At 46.3% G+C, this 24163-nt stretch overlaps 1 long non-coding RNA gene across 1 annotated transcript; it reads right to left on the bottom strand.

Moving 5' to 3' along the window:
* Positions 1 to 17303: 17303 nt before the first annotated feature.
* LOC132342224 (uncharacterized) lies at positions 17304 to 23893 on the bottom strand. Its single transcript, XR_009490542.1, has 2 exons — positions 22587 to 23893; positions 17304 to 18304 (listed from the first exon to the last, which is right to left on the bottom strand). It is a non-coding gene; the product is annotated as an uncharacterized lncRNA (long non-coding RNA).
* Between the last annotated feature and the right edge of the window lie 270 nt (positions 23894 to 24163).

The raw sequence follows: 24163 nt of genomic DNA, 5'->3' as shown, positions 1-24163 counted from the left end.
TCCCTTGGTATCTCTAATTTTCTGGAAGAGATCTCTAGTCTTTCCCATTCTGTTGTTTTCTTCTATTTCTTTGCGTTGATCGCTGAAGAAGGCTTTCTTATCTCTTCTTGCTATTCTTTGGAACTCTGCATTCAGATGCTTCTGTCTTTCCTTTTCTCCTTTGCTTTTTGCTTCTCTTCTTTTCACAGCTATTTGTAAGGCCTCCCCAGACAGCCATTTTGCTTTTTTGCATTTCTTTTCCATGGGGATGGTCTTGATCCCTGTCTCCTGTACAATGTCACAAACCTCATTCCATAGTTCATCAGGCACCCTATCTATCATATCTAGGCCCTTAAATCTATTTCTCACTTCCACTGTATAATCATAAGGGATTTTATTTAGGTCATACCTGAATGGTCAAGTGGTTTTCCCTACTTTCTTCAATTTAAGTCTGAATTTGGCAATAAGAAGTTCATGATCTGAGCCACAGTCAGTTCCTGGTCTTGTTTTTGCTGACTGTATAGAGCTTCTCCATCTTTGGCTGCAAAGAATATAATCAATCTGATTTCGGTTTTGACCATCTGGTGATGTCCATGTATAGAGTCTTCTCTTGTGTTGTTGGAAGAGGGTGTTTGCTATGACCAGTGCATTTTCTTGGCAAAACTCTATTAGTCTTTGCCCTGCTTCATTCCATATTCCAGGGCCAAATTTGCCTGTTACTCCAGGTGTTTCTTGACTTCCTACTTTTGCATTTCAGTCCCCTTAATGAAACATCTTTTTTGGGTGTTAGTTCTAAAAGGTCTTGTAGGTCTTCATAGAACTGTTCAACTTCAGCTTCTTCAGCGTTACTGGTTGGGGTATAGACTTGGATTACTGTGATATTGAATGGTTTAGTTTTGTATTTTAAAATGTATGTTAGAAAACATTGAGCCCTTTGAGGTTGGCCCTTTTATAAATGAAGAAGGAAATGGCAACACGCTCCAGTATTCTTGCCTGGGAAATCCCGTGGACAGAGGACACTTTGGATTATAGTCCACGGGGTCACCAAGAGTTGCACATGATTTAGCAACTGAACACAGCAGCTATTAGAATTCCCACTTTACAGATGAGAAATCGCAGGCACAGACAGGTTAGGTGACTAGCCCAAGGGATTCAGCTGGATAGCACCAGCACTGAGATTCAAACACAAGCAGTCTGGCTCCAGAGCCTCACTCTTACACTGTAGATTCCTTGAATAAATATATAAGCAGGGAATTATTGTAGCATAATGGTGAGATACACAGCACTCTTATGATGTATTTCTATTAATTTTAAGCAGTAATTATTTGTTATTGTTCACACAGTGTAAAGCTGCTGGAGGCTTGGTTGACCTCGACTGTGCTCAGCTGGGTGGCTCTGCTCCAGGCCAGAGAGCAGCTGACTATCCAATTTCCCCATGGGAACCAATATTACCAGTTTCTTGGGTATCTTTTATTTTGTGAAAGTCGCTCAGTCATGTCTGACTCTTTACAACCCCATGGACTGTAGCCCACCAGGCTCCTCTGTCCATGGAATTCTTCAGGCAAGAATACTGGAATAGATTGCCATTCTCTTCACCAGGGGATCTTCTTGACCCAGGGATCAAGCCTAAGTCTCCTGCATGGCAGATAGATTCTTTGCCATCTGAGCCACCAGGGAATATATATATATATATCCACCTTTAAACAAAATAGTGGCATATTTTACACACTTCTGTACTTTGAAGAAGCTTGGCTTTAAAGGTTAATTATGGAAAACAATATGGAGGTTTCTCAAAAAATTAAAAACAGAACTACCTTTAGGATGCAACCATCCCACCACTTCTGGGTATACATCCAAAGGAAGTGAAACCAGGATGTAGCATTGCTTGCAGTAGCCAAGGTATGAAAACAGCTAAATGCCCATCAATGGTGAATGGATAAAGAAAGTAGAGTGTGTGTATACACACACACACACACACACACACACACAAAGGAATATTATTCAGCCTTAAAAAAGAAGGAAAATTCTGGGACTTCCCTCATTCAGATTCTGTGCTTCTGCAGGGGGCACAGATTTGATCTCTGGTGGGGGAACTGAGATCCTACAAGCTGTGAGATATGGCCAAAAGAAAAGGAAAATTCTAGCACTTGTAACAACATAGATGAACTGAGAGAACATTGTGGCTAAGTAAAATAAACTGGATGAAGAAACACAAATACAAATACTGCATGGTCTCACTTATGTGTGGAACCTAAAAATGTCAAAGTCATGGAAATAGAGGAGCAGGACCTGGGGAAGTGTAAGTTATGAGATGAATCAGTTCTGGAGCTCTAATGTACTAACATGATTATAGTTAACTATTTGTATTGTATACTTGAAATTTGCTAAGAAGGGAGATCTTGTTATCAACAGATATGTGCACGCGTGCAAGCACACACACACACACACCCCTCTTAACAGAGACTCGTGTTGTGGCCATGGAAATTCTGATTCAGGTGTGAAATGGGGTCCTGGATATATATTTTTTTTAAAGTTTCTCCAGATGATCCTGATGCTTGGATTAATTTGACAGTCATCTCCTACTGACAACATGGCAAAAATGATCCAAAGCACCAAGACAGAACAAAATGTTTGTGTGCATTAAAATCTATCTCATTACAAATTAATCATTTAATTCACTGAAGCAAAGGAGAATGAGAGGACCGCAACCAGAAGAGAATGAAGTGTCTGACCAGGGTTGTGCCCTTTTCTTTGATTTTTCTCGTCCTGGAGATGCTGGAGCAGGTATGGATATCCAGAGGAATCAGAGGAGGAACCTTGCAGAAGGAAGCAGGATTGGGAGTGCAGGGACCAGAGAACTGGGGATCAGGCGGACCCCTGCCATGGACTCGCCTTGAGATCTAGAGAGATTTACCTCACTTTCTGTGCCTGTTTTTGCATCCATTGAATGGAGATAGTAATAGCTATCCGAGTACGCTAGTTTGAACACTGGAGTTTAGATAAGAGAATGAACAGAACGTGTTTAGTCTGTGCCAAACATGTGAAAATGAAAGTATTAGTCACTCAGTCGTTTCTGACTCTCTGAGACCCCATGGACTAGAGTTGACCACGTTCCTCTGTCCATGGAATTCTCCAGGCAAAAATGCTGGAGTGGGTTGCCATTTCCTTCTCCATAGTCATCAGCGATCAAGTTGTGTCCCTTTCCCCTACTTGAGCTTGCTATCAGGAAACAGGTGCTGAGATTAAAAATCTGGTGAGGATTAGTCACTTTTTACTCATCTTTTTTTTCTATATTGCTTCTGTCCTTCAAAAAGAGTGAAAGGTAAAAATACACATTTGAGGGTTTCGCATAGTAGTTGCTGTGAAAAGTTGATCAACAGAAACCTTAATTAAAGAGTTGGGAAACCAGAAGAGGGAGCTGTTCTGTCCTGAGACCACGGCAGAGCCCAACAGGAACACAGGCTCCTCTTTCCTGGCAACAGTTCCGCCAGCGAAAAGCCCTGGCCTCCTGGTTTACTGCAGCCCTCCCAACTTCCTCTTCCCCCATAAAAGTGCTGTCTCTGCCTTGCTGTGCAGGGACTTGCACGTGGTTTCCATGGATGCAGGCTCCGTGTTCCTTTATTTTTTCACTTCTCTGCTCACTGTGGCTCCCCTGGTGGTTTGCCTGCCAGTTCGGGGGACATGGGTTCGACCCCCGGTCCAGAAGATCTCTCATGCCACAGGGCAACTACGCCCACGTGCAGCAACTACTGAACTCGGGCTCTAGAGCCCGCACACAGCGAGTTCTGAAGCCTGCTTGCCCTAGAGCCAGGGCTCCGCAATGAAAGAAGCCAGGCATTGAGTCCATGCCCCGCAACGCGAGAGCAGCCCCTGCTCTCCACAGCTAGAGAAGCTCCGGGTGCAGCAACAAAAACCCAGCGTAGCCAAAGTAAATAATAAATTCGCTGCTGATCCTGAATAAACCTGTTTTATGGTTGCAGAAATAAGCAGCAGGTCAACACTGTGAATCCAAGCCTAAACCTCCGCTGACAACAGCGTGAACCAGGGTTTTGCTCACATTTAAATTGTTTCCCTGTTTTAGTTTTTTAGCTTATTCTCAGAAACATACTGCCCTGGAGCATGGACTTTGCCTCTGACACCTTGGTCAGCGAAGGAGAGCAAAGGGAATGTGTGCATGCGTGCATGCTAAGCCGCTTCTTTCATGTCCAGCTCTTTTCAACCCTATGGATTGTAGCGCACCAGGTTCCTCTGACCATGGGGATTCTTCAGGCAAGAATACTGGAGTGGGTTGCCATGCATTCCTCCAGGGGATCTTCCCAATCCAGGGATTGAACCTACATCTCCTGCAACTCCTGCATTGTAGGCTGATTCTTTACCTCTGAGCCACCAGGGAAGCCCGAGCAAAGGTAATATAAGGTGGCAAATAGGGCATGGCTCAAATACGGGGAGAATGGGAGTTTTCTGAATGTCTTGGCTACTCAGGAGATCACACACCTTCTATCAGTGTGTTCTATTTTCTTGATCTCTGCCTTCCCCATGGGCTGGGGGGCATGCTGGCTGCACAGCCTGCAGGGAGTGGAAGAATGAGCTTTGCCACCAACTTCTATTTCTCAGGGCAGACATGCAGGTATCTGAAAACACCCAACACGATGGACTTGCTCCCAGCTGCCTGCAGCTCCACCTGAAGTGCAAACATCTCCTCCAGGACCCAAAGAACATGAGCTTTGAAAGCCACTGACAGACTGCAAAGTAGCTGAATGGTGACCGAGGCGTTTGCAGCCCACCTGACTTCACCCCTGGGAGGGTGGAATGTGCGTTGAGGCACTTTCAGCAGAATAGCCGAGCCTGTCATATCCAGGGAAATGTTTCTGTGTGTCATTTCCTCCGTGTCTCATTTTAGAAAAAAGAATTAGATTCAGTCTTTGTGACCTTCATGTTTAAGCCTTACAATGTCTGTCCTTAAAAGTATTGCTCATTGTCAATTTTAAAGTTTAGGAGACAGCACTGAGACTCTTTTGGGGGAAAGAGGGGATAAATCTTAGCAAGAAGTGATGCAATGGTAACGTAGTAACAAGTCCAATTGATTAAATTACCCACGGAAATCTCCCATTGGCATCAGGAAGGGATTTGTATCAAACTCAGGGTGGAGTGTGAGTCACTCTGAGTCACGGACCATATAACCTCATAGAATTCTTCAGTTTGGGATCACATTACCTTATTAACAAGAAAGGTGAATTTCTGAGTGTCTCCGTTTTTCTCTCAACAGCTCCTAATCATCCCAAATGAAAGAATATAGTCACGGTGTAGATTATCTAAAGTGGCAAATAATGTAAACATTTATGTGCCCTTTGTTTTCAAATACTAAGTGCATTTTTGGAGTGGTGGGGGCTGTTTGCCCTGTCAGAACAAAGATCATTCCAGACGGGGAAAATGTCTAGAGGAAATGATTTAAAGTGAAAATGAACTTGGCAAGTACGAGAAATTGTAACAGAGTCAGTATGGCAACAGCAGAATAGAAGAGAGAGAGAATGGACAAGGCCAGGCTGAAGAGGCAGGTGAGGGCGTGACCCTGCCAGGGTAGAAGGAAAAACCAGGGAGATGGTGCTTCAGGTCCAGAGGAATAGATACAGGGGACTGGACTGCTGTGATAGGAGTGGAGATGGACTGACATAGGGCTTGAGGTGCAGTTGACAGAACAGGCTGTGGATTAGACTACGGTGGTGGGAAAGGGGGTGAGGGGGAAGAGGGGAGAGTTGAGAAGAATAAATAATCAAAGGTAGCTTCTAAAGCCAAGTCTGAGATGCAGGCCTTTTTGAGGGAGAGTTGGAAGAGTACACATTAAAGGGTCTCGTTTTGGCCATTTTAAGCATGGAGTGACCGTTATGCCCCTAAGTGGTGATGTCCTGTAGGAAGCTAGGTACCTAAGTGTGGAGTTCCTGGGAGAGGTCAAGGCTGGTGATGATGATTTGGGTGTCACTGGCTTCCAAATGGCCCTTAAAGCTCTGAGACTAGATGGAATCACCTAGGGGGAGGGTGTTCAGTTCAGTCGCTCAGTCCTGTCTGACTCTTTGCTCCCTGCCCATCACCAACTCCAGGAGTTTACCCAAACTCATGTCCATCGAGTTGGTGATGCCATCCAGCCATCTCATTCTCTGTCGTCCCCTTCTCCTCCTGCCCACAATCCCTCCTAGCATCAGGGTCTTTTCAAATGAGTCAACCTTTCGCATGAGGTGGCCAAAATATTGGAGTTTCAGCTTTAGCATCAGTCCTTCCAATGAACACCCAGGACTGATCTCCTTTAGGATGGACTGGTTGGATCTCCTTGCAGTCCAAGGGACTCTCAAGAGTCTTCTCCAACACCACAGTTCAAAAGCATCAATTCTTCGGCACTCAGCCTTCTTCACAGTCCAACTCTCACATCCATACATGACCACAGGAAAAATCATAGCCTTGACTAGACGAACCTTTGTTGGCAAAGTAATGTCTCTGCTTTTTAATATGCTATCTAGGTTGGTCATAACTTTGCTTCCAAGGAGTAAGCGTCTTTTAATTTCATGGCTGCAATCACCATCTGTAGTGATTTTGGAGCCCATAAAAATAAAGTCTGACACTGTTTCCCCTGTTTCCCCATCAATTTCCCATGAATTTCACTCTACTCTTTGATTAAGAGGCTTTTCAGTTCCTCTTCATTTTCTGCCATAAGGGTGGTGTCATCAGCATATCTGAGGTTGTTGATATTTCTCCTGGGAATTTTGATTCCAGCCTGTGCTTCTTCCAGGCCAGCGTTTCTCATGATGTACTCTGCATATAAGTTAAATAAGCAGGGTGACAATATACAGCCTTGACGTACTCCTTTTCCTATTTGGAACCAGTCTGTTGTTCCATTAGCATATGCTAAACAACACACCCACTGGTGCCAAGAGAGTTCTGAGGCTGACCATACAGGGCCAAAAAATGGGTGGTGACCCAATTTCTGGAAACCCCCACCCCTTCTGCCAAATAGCTGGAATTATCCTCCCCCTTATTAGCCTATGAAGTTACCCCTCCCATAAGAACCAACAACATCCTACCCTGGGGCCTTCTGTCTTCTGAGATGGCTCACACTCTGCTTATGGAGCTCCTGTCTCCCCGAATAAGTCTGCTTTCACTCTGCTTCGGGAAGTTCTTGAATTCTTCACTTGGTGGCCCATTCCAGGCACTCGCCTGAGACCTGGAACTTAACCATCCCTTTTGGGCCCCATGTTTTTCCTGCAGTAGTTTCAGCTCTTAAGCTTCCTTTTTCTTTCTTTTTTTGCTTCTCACTTCAGTTCACTCTTGAACCCCACAGCTCCTTAGGTAAAGTGAAGTGAAAGTGTTAGTCGCTCAGTCATGTTTGACTCTTTGCGACCCCATGGACTATAGCCCATTGGGCTCCTCTGTCTATGGGATTCTCTAGGCAAGAATATTGGAGAGGGTACCCTTCCCCTTCTCCAGGGAATCTTCCTCACCCAGGGATGGAACCCGGGTCTTCTTCATTGCAAGCAGATTCTTTACTGTCTGAGCCACTAGGGAAGCCCCACAGCTCCAGGGGTAAGAATTAGCCATCTAGGGACATCACTAGAGGAAGAGAGAAAATAAGGACAGTTTCTCTTGTAAATGGCAGTGACCAGGGGCCATGTGGGAGGAGCGTCCCTCCCTGGCCCTGGCACCCTCCCCAGGGACGAGGTCATTGTGCCCGTATAGGTATAGCCTGCAACCGCTCAGTCTTTCCTTCACTGACTCTAAATCCAGCCTGTTAGTCCTCTCCTTATCTTAAACAAACTGTCCCAGAGCCTAAAAAGGAACAACGGCTGCATTCCAGAGAATCGGATTTTGCCTTGTGGAATATAGGTACAGGCCTCCGAACAGCCCAGGAGGGAGAAGGGTTGGAACTGCCAGGATCTGGCTTTACATGTAGGCTTGAAATAATGATGTGAAACTGTCCCAGTGCCACACGTCCTATCTAAGCTACCCTGAAAGAAAGGAGAGAAGGTATCATAGTGAGGCCCTTGAGGAGGACAAGAAAATAGGTCTGTGATCAGCACTTTCCTCATTATTCTAGAAGGATTCTCAGTCACATCTTTCTCTGCCTAAACTCTTTCCTGGAAAATGCGAGGCTTATTTTTCTTTCATGTAAGGTGAGCTCAATAACCATGTCAGAGATGTCTCATCTCCTTGCAATGAGTTTTCTGAAATATAAAATGAGGAGCAAAGACCTTCAATATCTGGTCTCAGACATTTTCCCCCCAAGCTTGCATTCCTTTTTTGAAACTGAAAGTTGCATGGATCCAACAAACTTATGTGAGTGTGAGGAGCCCGGGAGTCGAGTTTTACATGTGTGAAGCACAGAATCCAGCCCCTTCCTCCTGGAATGAAGGGCCATTTGCAGTGAAAGAGGCTTGACCTGCAAGGCCTGCAGGCTCAGGTCGGGCAGGGAAGGCAGACCCTTGAGCAAAGCCCCCAGCCACGCTGAGAGGACAAAGGCTACCCCACACGGTGTGGGGTCGGCTCAAAGGAGCAATAGCCTTTGATCCAAAAGATGCATGGTTTTCCCCAGAAACTGGTTAACTAGTCCTCCGCTTGGCAAGGTTATCCTCCCCTCTCCTCCAAACGGCTCTAATAGGAGGCTGATCTGATAGAGGGTCCGGAGTGGGTTCCATATCCTCTCGACCTCGACCTCGACCTGCAAAGCTCAGGGAAGAGCCTCAGAGGTCTGAATCAATCTCAGGGCAAGTTACCAGAACCCATGACCCGTACCTTGCGCTCCTCATTTATTGCTGTAAATAGAGTGGCATGGCAAGCCCCGGAGTAAGCACTTGAAGGAGGTGAAGGAGGGTCCTCTTCTGGAGAGAAGGTAGGGAGAGAGGTGACACCCACAGGGGCCCTCTCTTTGCGTAAGGAGGGAGGAAAGGACCTTCTCAGGAAAAGTACAGGACAACAGCTGAGTGGCAGAGAGGGCAGCCTTTGCCCGCCTCTGTCAGCCCTGAGACTCGCCTGGCCCTCCATGGAGAGCCCATCCCCGGCTCTGCATGCTGAGCCAGGAGGAGGCCTGAGAGGCAGGCTGCCTGGCGGGGAGCAGAGAAGGGCCCTGAGGGACCTGGGGCTGCATGGGGGTGCCTGGGGGCTCCCATAGCCCACCCTGCCGGGGGAAGCAGACACAGACCCTCCACTCGTTTGTAGCCCCAATGACAGAGAGGCCCACTTGGAGATGAAGAGGTGGGGTCTTGCCACCCTGGCATGGAACGGGAGGAACTCGGGTTGAATCATAGATGGAGAAGCCTTGAACCCCTGTTGTGTGGCCAAGCCAGCTCAGGAGGCAAGCCGGAGGGGGAGCCAGGCTCAGCCTCCTGGAAGGCGGACCACCCAGGGCGGGAGCCGGGGCCCTGCACACCATGAGTGTGAATCTCAGCTCGGCCTCTAGACGGCAGGGACCCTGGACAATGGCCCTGGCCTCCCTGGGCTCGTTTCCTCACCAGTAGGAGGGGGACAGAGCTTCTTCACAGGGTTGGGGAGGACTAAATGAGTTCACCCAGGACAGCTGCTTAAGAGTGAGACTGGCGGGAGTGAGCAGGCACCCTGCGTTGTCTTTTATTGTCTTGAAGCTGCACAGCAAGTGCCTTACTGACTAGGCCTGATGTCTACAGGTGGGGGGTAGGGACTCCGGGAGTTGGGGATGGACAGGGAGGCCTGGCATGCGGCAGTCTGTGGGGTCGCAAAGACCTGGACATGACTGAGTGACTGAAGGGTCACCCCAGGCCACAGCTTGGCTCCACCATGGTTCTCGCCTCCTGTCTTGTCTCCTGTTGTGGTTTTAGTCACTAAGTCATGCCTGACTCTTCTGTGACCCCCATGGACTGTAGCCCGCCAGGATCCTCTGTCCATGGGATTGTCCCAGGCAAGAACACTGGAGTGGGTTGCCGTTTCCTTCTCCAGGGGATCTTTCCAACCCAGAGGTGAAACTCACATCTACTGCATTGACAGGTGGATTCTTTACCATCTAAGCCACCAGGGAAGCCCACTTATTTCCTAGAAGGCCCCTCAAAGGGCCTTTGGAAATGCCCAAAACTCTGTAAAACCTACCTTGGAGAGAACTACACTGTGTGATCTGAGCGCTGAAGAATTGATGCTTTTGAACTGTGGTGTTGGAGAAGACTCTTGAGAGTCCCTTGGACTGCAAGGAGATCCAACCAGTCCATTCTAAAAGAGATCAGTCCTGGGTGTTCATTGGAAGGACTGATGTTGAAGCTGAAACTCCAATACTTTGGCCACCTCATGTGAAGAGTTGACTCATTGGAAAAGACTCTGATGCTGGGAGGGATTGGGGGCAGGAGGAGAAGGGGATGACAGAGGATGAGGTGGCTGGATGGCATCACCGTATTGATGGACATGAGTTTGGGTGAACTCCGGGAGTTGGTGATGGACTGGGAGGCCTGGCGTGCTGCGATTCATGGGGTCACAAAGAGTCGGACACGCCTGAGCGGCTGAACTGAACTGAACTGACACTGGGTGATCGTGAAGCATCCCTTCAGGTTTAAAGGTCTGTGTGTGGTTAAGAATTCCATAAAGTGACTTAGTCTAAACCAACTTCTTTGAAAGGGAAGTGTGTTCTTTGGGTCCCTCATCAAAAAAAAAAAAAAAATCACATTTAGAGACTTCCCTCATGGTCCAATGGTTAAGACTTTGCGCTCCCAATGCAGGGGGCCCAGGTTCAATCCCAGGTCAGGTAATCAGATCTCACATGCTGCAACCAAGAGTTCTTACGCCCCAGCAGAGACCCTGCATGCTGCAACTGAGACCCAATGTGGCCCAATAAATAAATACATACATACATATGTATTTTAAAGTCACATTCAGCACCAGGTTTGAGTCAAATGGTGTTTTCCAAGCCTCCCTGAGTCCCCGTCTTGTCCTGAGGCACATGGGCCCCCACCCTCCAGCTGTTCTGAGCACTGGACAGGTTTCCCCAGACCGCCCTTCCTGCTTCCATTTCTTCCGGTGTCGGATGTCTTCGTCTCTAGAGCCTGCAGTCACAGGCTGGTGTGTGGCCAGTTCAAACCACCAGCAGGCTCCCTCACCTCTCGCCTGGTGTCCCTCCCAATGTCACCTTCCCAGTGAAGCTATACGATCTACCCCTGTAAACGGCAACCTCTGCTCCCACCTTCAAAAAAAGGTAAGAGCAAGGTAAAGCCCACTTGTTCAAAGTGGTGGCCTCCCTGACCTTGAAAGACTGTGGTGATCCTTTTTGTTTCCGTGACTTAAGACGTTGAATAAAACCCTTCCAGCATTAACACAGCGGATTTAGAGCCTCTGTTTCAAAATCCACTTAGTAGGAGAAAGGACAGGAAGGAAAAAACAAAAACAAACAACTGCTCTTGAAGTGACCAGTAACAACTGCTCTTGAAGTAACAACTTGAAGTAGCAACTGCTCTTGAAGTGACCAGTAAACCAGGGTTTACTGAAGGGCCCGCCGTCTTCCCAGAGCCATGGCCACTGCTCCGTGCTAACAGGCCTGTGTTCTGGCGGCTCTTCACCCTGCAGGCTGCATGTGTGACTCACCTGGGGAGCTTTGAAAAGCTTTGCATCCCACTGATGCCTGGGAATAGGTCTGAAGTTGGCAGAAGCCTAGGAACAGGGTTTTAAAAATTCCCCAGGTAATCGATGTGCAACCAAGACTGAGGAAACACAGCCCTGGAGCGACAGGACTTTCTAGGTGGCTCAGGGGGTAAAGAACCTGCCTGTGATATAGTAGAGACAGGTGACACGGGTTCGACCCCTGGGTCAGGAAGATTCTTTGGAGGAAGGCTTGGCAACCCACTCCAGTATTCTTGCCTGGAGAATTCTACGGACAGAGGAGCCTGGCGGGCTACAGTCCATGAGGTTGCAAAGTGTCAGCCCCGACTGAAGTGACTGAGCACGCAGAGTGATTGAAAGTGCTGATGTGGCTCTCATAACCCCCTGCTCTTCTGAGGTGGGTCCAGGCATTCAGCTTAGTAAAGCTCCCGAGGTGCTTCAAATGTGCAGTCAAGGTTGAGAAAATCATTGCTCTGACCAGCTCTCAAATTGGAGGTCCTTACTTAGATAGGCAGCAGCAGCACCATCTAGGAACTTGTTAAAAAATGCAAGTTCTCAGGGGCCCCACCCCAGATGGACTAGATCAGACTTCCCTCTGTGGTGTAACATGGGTTCAGCAGGGAGATACACCAAACATAGTTATAAATTGTGATGCTGTCTCGTCTGTGATTTTCTATAAATAAAACAAATAGGGGACTCAGTCGAGATTCCCTCTTCCTCCTTTTCTAGAGCAGGGGCCATTTTATTTTTATTTTCATAGAAATGTAGACCAGCCACTGGGAAAAGACAGGATAAATCATTCATGACAGGAGGAGACACGTTTGCAAGAACACAGATTTGTTGTCCACCCATAGGCAATTAAATGTCCTGGAGAAGAGAAAAAGAGAGAGGGGAAAGCACAGAAATGCAGAGGCTTGTGGATTCTGAGTGGGTTTCATGTTTGTACCACTTTCCAGTTCTGGAACTTTTCATCTGCCAAGCCTGTCTAAACATTGAGCACATCTGGCACTTTTAAGATTTTAGTGTCAAACTAATTTTCTTGGAGCCCAAGCCAGACTCTTCTGGTAACTAAGTAACATCCCAAACTGTGGGTAACAAGAAACTCAAGCCAATGTGTAAAATCCTGTTTTTGGTCTCTCTTTTGCATTATTACTTTTAAAAACTCAAGAGAAGAGTTTCTCTGGAAGAGAAAAACATGAGAAAAGAAGAAGATACAGACAGTACCCACAGAAAAAAATTCAGGTAACCTGGTGAGCCCTAAAAGGCAAGTTGACCTAGAGCCCACCCCGTGAGAGCTGCACACGAGGGGAAGGCAAGGGGTGGAAGGGCCTGGAACTCTGCACACAGCCCCCTGCTCCTTTCTCCTTTGTGTGATACATACATTAAGGGGAAATCCCAAATGGCTTTCAGGCTATAACAGCCTGAAACTGTGTTAAGATGCATCCCAAATCTTATGTTTCACAAAATCACCATGAAAGCAAAAAATAATGTTGACAACCCATTAGGAATATAAACATCACCTGTTCAAGACATTCTACAAAGCAAAGGTTCTTAAAAGGAATTAAGAGTTTGTGTTTTGAGAATGGAACGAGCCTGGAAAACAACTCTTGAACCCTTTCAATGTGCAGGGCTCCCTAGTCATTGGTGAAAAGACTGAGCTGAGAGGAGGAGGAAGTAGAGCTCAGACCCTGAGCCCTAGGGTCATCAGAGGCACCGCCATATTTGCAAAGAAGCTCCTGCCTCCCCTGATGGACGGGAAACATGAATCACCCTGGGAATGCCTTAAAATGTAGGTTCCTCAGCTCCCACTCAGCGGTTCTTATTCAATAGGCCTAGGGTAGGATCTGAGCATCCAGGTCTAAAGAACTTTGCCCTTGATGCTGATGCCAATTTGAAGGCCTCCCTTTGAGAAACACAGAATTGGCTCTGGAGGGCCACCTGATTTATTGGCATTTTGTGGCTGGTTCCCAGGTTATGCAAGCAGGATATAAAATTGGAGCATCAACATGTCACCGTCATGATCATCATCACCGTCTGGTTCTTGTCTTTATTTGCCTCAGTGAAAGGGCCTTTACTCCAGCTTCCTGGAGCACTGAGGAGTGTGCCCTTATCAACCCGAGATGCGGCATGTCCACACTCCTGCTCCGTCCCTGCAGGCACGCGCCCCAGGACCACTGACCGCCATCGCGGGCACGGTGTCCAAGCACGAGTGCCGCCTGTCTCACATACTGACAGTGAAGCTCCTTTGATGTGGGCGCATCGCTATGTCTCTCCATTTTCATTGGTGACCCTGCTGTGCCCAGGGCCAAAGGTGCCACTGACCCCAGCATGAAGTATGCCAGCCCTAAAGCAAGGCCCAGGGCTAGCTCCAGGCTGCTGGAGGCTGCTCAGCAGAAGGAGCTGGAGATCCCTTTAGCCACCTTGGTGACATTGACCCAGGGTGGCAGCCCTGGCCCTTGGACAATGTAATCCATACAAACTGATAAGAAGCCAGGAGAGAAATTCAGGCAAGGCTTTGCTGGAACTTGTGCTCCAGCGAGAGGGAGTGAGAACCCCTATCAGATGCCTGTGGTCAGTCCCTGGGGCGAGGGGGAGGGGAGGAGCTGATTCCTTGGATGAGATGAGAGCAGGGCTGGATTGGTGGGTCAGCCCGGAGAGTGGCTTAGGTGGTCTGCTACCCTTGGTGGTGCTCTGTGCAGGATCGTTTGTAATACCCTGCTTTTGCTGGCAGCACCTCAGATGTGGCAACTGGGCTTTGGTCTTTTAGTTTCCTAATGTTCATAATTTGGGCTTCCCAGGTGGCATGAGTGGTAAAGAAGCCACCTGCCAATGCAGGAGACATAAGAGATGCAGGTTTGATCCCTGGATTGGGAAGATCCTCTGGAGGAGGGCATGGCAACCCACTCCAGTATTCTTGCCTAGAGAATGCCATGGACAGAGGAGCCTGGTGGGCTACAGTCCACAGGGTGGCAGAGAGTCGGACATAGCTGAGTTGACTTAGCATGTTCATAATTTGCCCCAATTGCGCACGTCTGCAGTTATTTTTAGTCCCTCATAATTTCTTTGTATTCTGTTGCTCGAGAAGATGTTGGTCAAGCTGCAAGCACTGCAGCAAGGGATCCCAGGCCCCGGCCTGCCTCACTGGGAGCCTCAAGGAGAACCAGAGGCAGAAGAACCCCGGGCTTGCCTCTTGTGCCAGTTGCCCAAGGAGATGGGGGCAGAGCCATCCTAAGGAGGCTTTGCTTTGGCAAAGAGGTTACAATAAGATGAGGCCAGACCTTGGTCCAGAGCGTTCCTGTTGATGCAAAGAGGATCCGCTCTGCCTTCATGAAGTGAAGCGATTGGAGGGCTCTTGAGCCAGCAACACTGTTCCCCATTAACTGCATTTGACTCTCACCACCAGCGGGTGGCGGAGACACGTTGCTCCGCATCCTTGCTAACAGCTGGTATTGCTGGCCTTTCTCATTTTTGTCAATCTGGTAGGTATGTGCTAAATACTAAACGAGTATTTCTCTGATTGCTTGTGAGGCTGAGTTCTTTTTGGAGTTTGTGTAATGTTTCCTTCTCTGACATACTGTCGTGTTTTTACTATTAGCTTATCCTGGCTTTCATGATGTCTGACTTTTGGTTTCCTCCAGGCCAGTCCAAAAGAAAAGAGAAGGGGGAGGAGTGAAGATGGTTCTAGACTTCAAGGAGAGAGAACACTGGAAATAGACCTCTGTTCTGAGGGACAGGCTCCAGGGGCACAGTGGTGGCCAGTGCTGGAGCCTGGTCTCTGCCAGGAGACTGGCCTGGGTGGATTTGACCCAGGGCTTTAGGGAAACTGATGTAATTCTGTTAGGGAACCATTGACTGAAACCACCCACCCCGGCCAGGCAGGATAATAACCACTGACATGAGTGATCTCACAACAGGAGATTCATATAAGGAACATGGAAATGACCAGCTACCTCCGACTGGAAGAATCCAGGAGGGACCCAAAGGAAGGAGGAGACACCAGCCCATAATAAGTCCAGTCAACGTCCCAGAAATCCTTGTGCTGGAATCCATCTTGGCTAAGAGATGCAGGCACCACCAAGAAGGACCCGAGTCAGATCAAACATGGGCACAAGCAAGATGATTGGCCAGAGACAGTCCAGAAAGCTCACCCCATTACCTTAAAACCCGAGGCTGTGAGCCACACGGTAGAGCAGTGCTCCTGGGTTCCCTCACGCTGCTGCTCTCTGCTCAGACGCCCCTTCCCAATAAAGGCTCTCACTTTGTAGAGAGTGTGTCTCCCTGGACAATTTATTTCTGAATGTTGGACAAGAGCCCACTCCCAGGCCCTGGAAGAGGTCACCCTTTCGATAACAATTCCATCATTACAAAGCCTTCAGCCAGAATAAGGGACCTATGTTGGGAAGAAGCTGGGCTGGCATGGAGAGGTAGCAGATGGGTCAGAGGCAGCAGAGGACAAACCAGAGCAGAATTTTGGTACCAGTGGTGAGAGGCCCCAGCAGGATGTGTGAACAACACTACCCCTGGGAACTGTCAGCACTCTCTGAGCGCCTGCTGGAGATCCTACTCTCGAGGCAGAGCTGGGGCCTGATGGTGCACGAAAGGGCAGCCCAGTCGGCCTAGAAGACAGGGGACACACAGTTACACCAGGGAAAGATGAGGACCAGAAACATCTAATTCTCCAATCACCCTGCCCTCTGGCTTACTGGACCAAGCTTGCGTTTTCCCTTCCTGCCAGAGCAGGTCCTTTCTCAAGTGGACCTCTGTCCCTCAGGCAGCCAGCTCACAGCTTCTAGGCAGGCCTGGACATGGCCGAGTCCCAGCAATGAACCAGTTTAAAAAGATGTAGGATACTCACTACAGGTTTTGTTTTGGTTTTGAATGTGACCACCCCACCTTTCTATTTTTTAACATCGAGGCAGAATTCATATAATGTAAAATTAACCTTGTTGAAGTATACAATTCAGTACATTTAGTATATTTCACAAGGCTGTACAAACATTACCACTGTGTAGTTCTACAACATTCTTTTTTCCTTTGAAGTGGACTTCATTTTTTAGAGTAATTTTAGGTTCTCAGAAGACTGAGCAGAAAATATAAGTTCCCATATACCTGTCTCTCCACCCACATGCACACTATTCTCCACCGATCAACATCTTGCACAAGAGCAATTCATTTGTTGAAATCCATGAACCTGCACATCGTAATTCCCCAAAGTCTACAGTTTACATTAGGGTTTTCTCTTGGCGTTGTGCATTCTGCTTTAACAAATTATAACGACACATATCTAACATTATAATATCATACCGTACAGTTTCACTGCCCTAAAAAGTCCTCTGTCTTCTGCCTATTCATCCCTCCCCTGCCCTTGTTTGCTGGGGACCAGCCCCAGCTGATCCAGGGTATTCGAAGGAGAGACGGCCTAGGCGACTATTTATATGCTAATTAGAGATATAGAGAACAATAGAATGAGGATAGCTCAGTAGGAAAATTCAGTGGAGAAAAGAAGCTGAGTAGCTTGGTTTACGCGGGAGACCAATAAAACTTCAAGACAAGAAGTTTGCACCACTGACGTAGGCCGCAGGCGCCCTCTCGAATAGCGGAAGGTGTCTCACCCTAGACACCTTCTCGAGTGGGTCTTAGAAGCCCAGGCATGATTAGTCAGCGTGGTGGGTTCCGCGCTCCAGATGGAGACTCAGCTGGAAGTTAAAGGGAAGAATGACATGGGGAGACCAAGCGCTGGTGAACAAGGCCCGTAGCTTTATTTTTAACAGGGGCTTTTATACCCTAAGTTACACATAGAGGATAATAGGGGATGCAAAGTCAGCAGTCTTTGGTTCTTATCAAAAACCAAGGTTTCTTTCCTGCAAATGTATCGTATACAAATGGTTTAGGTGATTTACATCATCTTCTGGCCAGAAGGCCTACTAACATTTTATGACTCTTGACAAGGACTTATCAACAAAGACTTACTTTCTCTAAGAGTAATTATTTCAAGGTTTGGCACCATCTTCCAAAGATAAAATTGCATTCCTATAGGGCGGATGTGTAATGGGTTTACAACAAAGAAAGAATTTATTACCTTAAGGGTCTAAAGTTACTAACACCAAGGCCACTACTTATTTTTTCTACATACCCACTATTAATTGATACATATTCAAGGATACAATTCAGGGGATGTGAAAACTTGGCAACAAGCATTGACTCATCAATGAAATCCTTTACTAGTTTATTCTGACAGTTTTTAACTCTCTGAGAGGCTCTAAGCTATTTGAATATCTTAAGCTTCCCATGCCTCTCGAGGCTGGGAGACTGTAAACAATCGTATGCATAGCTGCAGGAGTCCGGGTAAACTTGTCAGGCGAGTTAGAGAGCCATCAGAGGGGTTTGGATTTAAACACTCCTAATTGCCCAGGAACTTTATTAATTGGAGCTGTAAGTTAACTCTTTGACACACAGAGAGAGAGATGGTGGTAGGGGACAGCCCCCAGTAAAGTCAGAGGTGAGAGCACAAAGCAATAAAGTAGGCAGACTCTGGTTTTTTGGGGGAAAATGCTCGAGAATATCCGGGGGGACTCCTGAGGCTCGATCCCGCCTTTGCGTATGCCGAGCCTCCTTCCTCATAACCTTTGTCACGAGTGGAATGCCTCACCGGCTCCCCGCATCTCCCCCTTTTTTATTTCTTAAAACAGCCAGATGTAGCTCAGTCGCGAGCCTCTGAATGCTCTGCCGAAGAATCCTGACAATACAAGGAAGAATGATTATTAGAAATAAAATTAAAACAGCCAAGGTAGCGTAGCCGAGGAAGGTAGACAGAATATTTTTTCCTGAAATGTAGTTAGAGAAAGTATGGAAGAAATCATTTGCTGTTCCAGCGGCAGTAAAATCTAATCGGGAGTGTTCCAGGGTTGCTATTTGATTGTGAAGTTTCCCTAAGTCTAAGCTAATGTCAGAGCTGTTCCAAATACCTGAAATATGGTTTTTAATCTTTTCCCATGCAAAATCTGTCTCATTTACTTTCAGGGGTGTTACACATATCCACCGGTAGTCAGCATGACAGGACAATGCCATTTTCACCTTTAAAGCCTGCAATTCAGTCCCAATATGTATTACTGCTTCCTCTAGGGCATCTACCCTCATTTCTAATTTTCTGTCTATAGCTTCCTGTGTTGCCAATGCTAAAGAAACATTTTTGGACATAGAATCAACATATTGAGCAGTATGTACTTGTTGAGTCAATGATATTGCTGCCACAGTAACAGAAGTAATTGCACTTATCAAAGCTGCTATTCCCAAGATAAGTAAGCCCACAAACCGTCGTGTTCGCATTAAATCCTGCAGTTGTTGTAATACAGCAAGAGCATAATTCAATAAGTGGTTACATCATAAGATAAGGTGGACGTTGTAACATTACAAAGGAGCAAACATTATATTGAGGATTTAAACAAGATGAAACAAGGAGCAGCTGTAGGCATCGGCTCGGCGGAGCAGTGTCCGCAGCATCAGGAGGCAGAACGCGAACGGCAGGCTGTGGGCCGCAGCGTCTACGGCGGGCGGAGGGGCGGGGTTCGCGGACTCGGGCTAGCCGCCGCCGCTTGGGCTCCGGGCGTTTTCCTGTCGCCGGCGGGAGCGCGCTGGTCTGGACTGCACTCCGCGGGCGCGCTTTCCTCTCTGGCCCTCACTCGCGCACAGACTTCCTTGCTCTAGGTCGCGGGGTGCAGCAAGGAGGGTGTGGGGCGCCGATGGCGGCGCGGAGGAGAGAGCTGGCTGGGGGAGGGGGAGCGAGCGAGTGCGCGCGCCGCGAACCTGGTCTTTGGGGAATGTGACATGACGAATTTTTCTGAGATCCAAATCGGAGAATCTGCATTCTGTAGAAATATATAAGCATACCCTCTCCCACAAGTTAGCAACACATCTGGCCTTTTACACTCTCTAGTAAGGAGGTCTTTTTACTTGACCAGGGGCCGAGTCGTAGCCTGTAATTCAGGCATCTAGTGTCTCATCATTGTAGTCTGCTCCTGTGTGTTTACCTTTAAGTGATTAATTACAATTTGGACATAACTTTACTATTTGTCCAGCTGTTTTCCTAGGGACATGTTAATTTAGGTCTAATGTTTAGTTTAGGTCTCTGTATAAATTTAAGTAATAAATGTATAACCTCCTTATCTCATTTTGGTATACAGACATACCTAAATGTAAAATGTATTTATATATGTATTTATATATGGCAACAAGTATAAACTTATTGACATATAATATATATAAATCAATATATTTGAATTAATCTTTATAATTAATATATTAATTAATATATATTACAGCAATACAACACGTACACAGCTAATACCAACCAACACAAACCAGTGTACTGTAATAATACATGTCACACACATACAATTATACAGTATATAGAACATATATCATCACAGCACACCAATCCATACCAATTAATATCAGCCACACACATTATATTACTGCAATATACATTTAATTATACAGTATATATATATGTATATATAGTATACATATTAATTTATATACAAATTAAGTATAGATCTATAAGTAGAATTAGGTATACCTTTATTATATTTTATTTATACCCATACCTAATTAGGCAAACTGTAATTAGGCAAATATATTAATATTATGTATTTATAACAATATATAAAGTATTGTTAAATGTACCACCTGTATAGCATCCCCACCTCACATACCACTTTCTCTAATCCCACCAACTCATTTTCAGTAGTATGTGTTGGCCAGGAGCTGTAATTTCCTGCACCCAAAAGGCTAGATCACTAGATCCAAATGTTTCGTGGCTCTTAACTTGAGAAGTCAAGTTTTTTCTTGTCTGATAATAAGGTAAAAGCAAAGGCTGTGTTACTCTTTGACCTTTATTAATTTGTACAGTTTTGGTAGGCGGTGATACCAAGACTTTAATTTCTCAATATAATCAGAATCTACTACACCATGCACCACCGAAATTTCTTTTCTCTCTCTTTTTTTTTTTTTTTTTGAAAAGAAAGTGAGCTACGCCCCAGGACAAATCTTACAATGTCCTCAGGTAGGGGGCCAGCCACTCCCGTTGGAATTGGAGTAAGCGGCACATCAGGGGTTAATATTGTTGCTAAATCCCCTTTCGCTTTTTTCCTAGCCTGGATAAGACTCCCCTGAGGAGGTTTTCTCTAAGGAGCATGCTCTGCATATTGTGCACGCAGTCTGTTTTAAAAGCTCCACTGTTCAAAAAACTTTTTATCTTCCTCAGGCTTAGGCAACGTTTTGAGAGGCTTTGGGGGCAAAGTGGGGAACTCCTGGGTCCTGGGAGGCACCAACGGAGGCGGTGGCGATCACCTTAAATCAGAAAGTGGTGGATAAGTTTTTTAAAGGTTTGCGCAGAGGGGGAGGGAGCTCGCCAGGGCGCTCGGCCGCAGCGTCCTGTAAGCCCTCTCCTTCCTCGGGAGGTAAAGCACTTTCTCCCTCCTTTTTTTTTTTTTTTTTCAATAGCAGAAATTATGATCTGTGCAGAAAGTGGAGACTTACCACCATCAACCGCTATAGCCTCCCTCAAAGGCTATTTAACAGCCTTATGACAGGGGTCCAGGACATTTTTAATCATATTTCACAGAGCCAATAAACATTTGTCTATTTTTAGATGTAGAGAAACCCATTTTTTTAAAATTTTTTTTTTTTTTTTTTTGAGAATATTATTATTTATTTTGTAACCTCTTTACCCTAGCTAAACTATAGAGGGGACTAGAAAAGAAGCCTCAAGGTGAGGATCAAATTTATCCTTGGGACTAGAGAAAACCCTTTTCCGGGAAACTCCTAGAGGAGGCCCTTTACCCCCACACGGAGGAGGAGGCATGGAGGGATGGGAGCATCAGTATTTCTCTTCTCCTGCTCCGGAGATCCTTTAACTGTTTGGTGACTAAATCTTACAAACTGTCTGATCGGGGATGTTTCCCTCAAGCTCCTAGGAGCGGATGGTCTGACAGGGGAAGTTTCTCTTAGGCCTTTTGGGGCATCTTTGTTTAAGAGATGCCAATCTCCATCAGAGTGATATTTAGTTGTTATCTCGCCTAAATTCTCTTTTTCTTTTGGGGAAGGCTGATCTTGTTCGTCATCCCTATCTTTAAGTTGTTCCTGAGTAGTCACAGCTGCTAACATTTTTCTTAGTTGCCGATAGTCAGGCGGGTCTTCGTTTTTCTCATTTTCCTCAGGTTTAACTACAGTTTCGACCTCATTTTCCTCTTTAAAAGTTACTCTTTTAGATTCAGGGGCAGGTTTAGCTACAGCATTTTCTTCACTATCACTTTTAAGATGTACTTTTTCTGAATCTGGGGCAGGGTCTAAGACATCTCTAATGATATTCCATAAGGAAAAGGCGTCATTAGGCATCTTTTCTGAGCCATGTTCGGCATGGTAAGTTTTTAGCTGTTTTCCTACTTTTTCCCAGACATCTAAGTTAACAGAGCCTTCGTCTGGAAACCAGGGACAGTGCTCTTGTACAAATGAAAGAAATGATTGAATGGCAGATTTTTTAACTTTGATTCCTCTTTTACCTAATAACTGTAAAATTACTCCTATAAAGAGCTGTCTTTCATTTGATTCAGTATTACCCATGTCAGAAAATTAAGTATAGTAAAAGATTTTGCTTTAAGCTATCAAAAGATCAGGCTTTTCTTTGGCCTTTTAACTTCAGAAACCGTTTTCTTTCTCTAAGTCTAACTCTTTAACACTTTCAACACTTCCCACTCCTCTCGCCCTGTCTATCCTACAGGGGGGTCCGCGGCACCCTTGAGTGGGGTCCTAGCCGTCCCGAACACTGGAAGAACAATAGGGCTGGTGACCCAGATTGTCCCGGGGGAGGAACAGTAGGCTGATGGCTCAAACTGTTCCAAGGGAGGAGCAGTAGGGCTGGTCACCCAAACTGCTCCGTGGGGGAACAAGAGGGCTGGTGACCCAGTTGTTCCGAGAACGGGGGGCAATAGGGCTGGTAGCCCCAATTGCTGGGAGCTTACCTTCGAAAATCCTGTATCGGGCGCCACCTGGTGGGGACCAGCCCCAGCTGATCCAGGGTATTCGAAGGAGAGACGGCCTAGGCGACTATTTATATGCTAATTAGAGATATAGAGAACAATAGAATGAGGATAGCTCAGTAGGAAAATTCAGTGGAGAAAAGAAGCTGAGTAGCTTGGTTTACGCGGGAGACCAATAAAACTTCAAGACAAGAAGTTTGCACCACTGACGTAGGCCGCAGGCGCCCTCTCGAATAGCGGAAGGTGTCTCACCCTAGACACCTTCTCGAGTGGGTCTTAGAAGCCCAGGCATGATTAGTCAGCGTGGTGGGTTCCGCGCTCCAGATGGAGACTCAGCTGGAAGTTAAAGGGAAGAATGACATGGGGAGACCAAGCGCTGGTGAACAAGGCCCGTAGCTTTATTTTTAACAGGGGCTTTTATACCCTAAGTTACACATAGAGGATAATAGGGGATGCAAAGTCAGCAGTCTTTGGTTCTTATCAAAAACCAAGGTTTCTTTCCTGCAAATGTATCGTATACAAATGGTTTAGGTGATTTACATCATCTTCTGGCCAGAAGGCCTACTAACATTTTATGACTCTTGACAAGGACTTATCAACAAAGACTTACTTTCTCTAAGAGTAATTATTTCAAGGTTTGGCACCATCTTCCAAAGATAAAATTGCATTCCTATAGGGCGGATGTGTAATGGGTTTACAACAAAGAAAGAATTTATTACCTTAAGGGTCTAAAGTTACTAACACCAAGGCCACTACTTATTTTTTCTACATACCCACTATTAATTGATACATATTCAAGGATACAATTCAGGGGATGTGAAAACTTGGCAACAAGCATTGACTCATCAATGAAATCCTTTACTAGTTTATTCTGACAGTTTTTAACTCTCTGAGAGGCTCTAAGCTATTTGAATATCTTAAGCTTCCCATGCCTCTCGAGGCTGGGAGACTGTAAACAATCGTATGCATAGCTGCAGGAGTCCGGGTAAACTTGTCAGGCGAGTTAGAGAGCCATCAGAGGGGTTTGGATTTAAACACTCCTAATTGCCCAGGAACTTTATTAATTGGAGCTGTAAGTTAACTCTTTGACACACAGAGAGAGAGATGGTGGTAGGGGACAGCCCCCAGTAAAGTCAGAGGTGAGAGCACAAAGCAATAAAGTAGGCAGACTCTGGTTTTTTGGGGGAAAATGCTCGAGAATATCCGGGGGGACTCCTGAGGCTCGATCCCGCCTTTGCGTATGCCGAGCCTCCTTCCTCATAACCTTTGTCACGAGTGGAATGCCTCACCGGCTCCCCGCACTTGTTGAATCATAAACTGAGGCATATTAAAATTTTTTGAATTTATTAGAGCAAACATCAGTTCAAGTGGGGCAGAATCAAATGGGAAGTGGTGACGGTCCCGCCTCGGGCAGGAGCTGGGGAAGTACCTACACAGACGAGACGTGAAGCAAAGAAAGAGAATTACTTGATAAGCTGTAGCTTAGAGTCCATTGGACTGTTGATCACAAACTGTGATTGCTTGTCCTCAGGTTTTCATTTCCTAACCTTGAAGCATTG

Source organism: Bos taurus, chromosome 14 (assembly GCF_002263795.3).
Source record: "Bos taurus isolate L1 Dominette 01449 registration number 42190680 breed Hereford chromosome 14, ARS-UCD2.0, whole genome shotgun sequence".
Classification (NCBI taxonomy): domain Eukaryota; kingdom Metazoa; phylum Chordata; class Mammalia; order Artiodactyla; family Bovidae; genus Bos; species Bos taurus.
The sequence above is the reverse complement of the archived record's forward strand: the minus strand, read 5'-3'. Positions and strand labels throughout refer to the sequence as shown.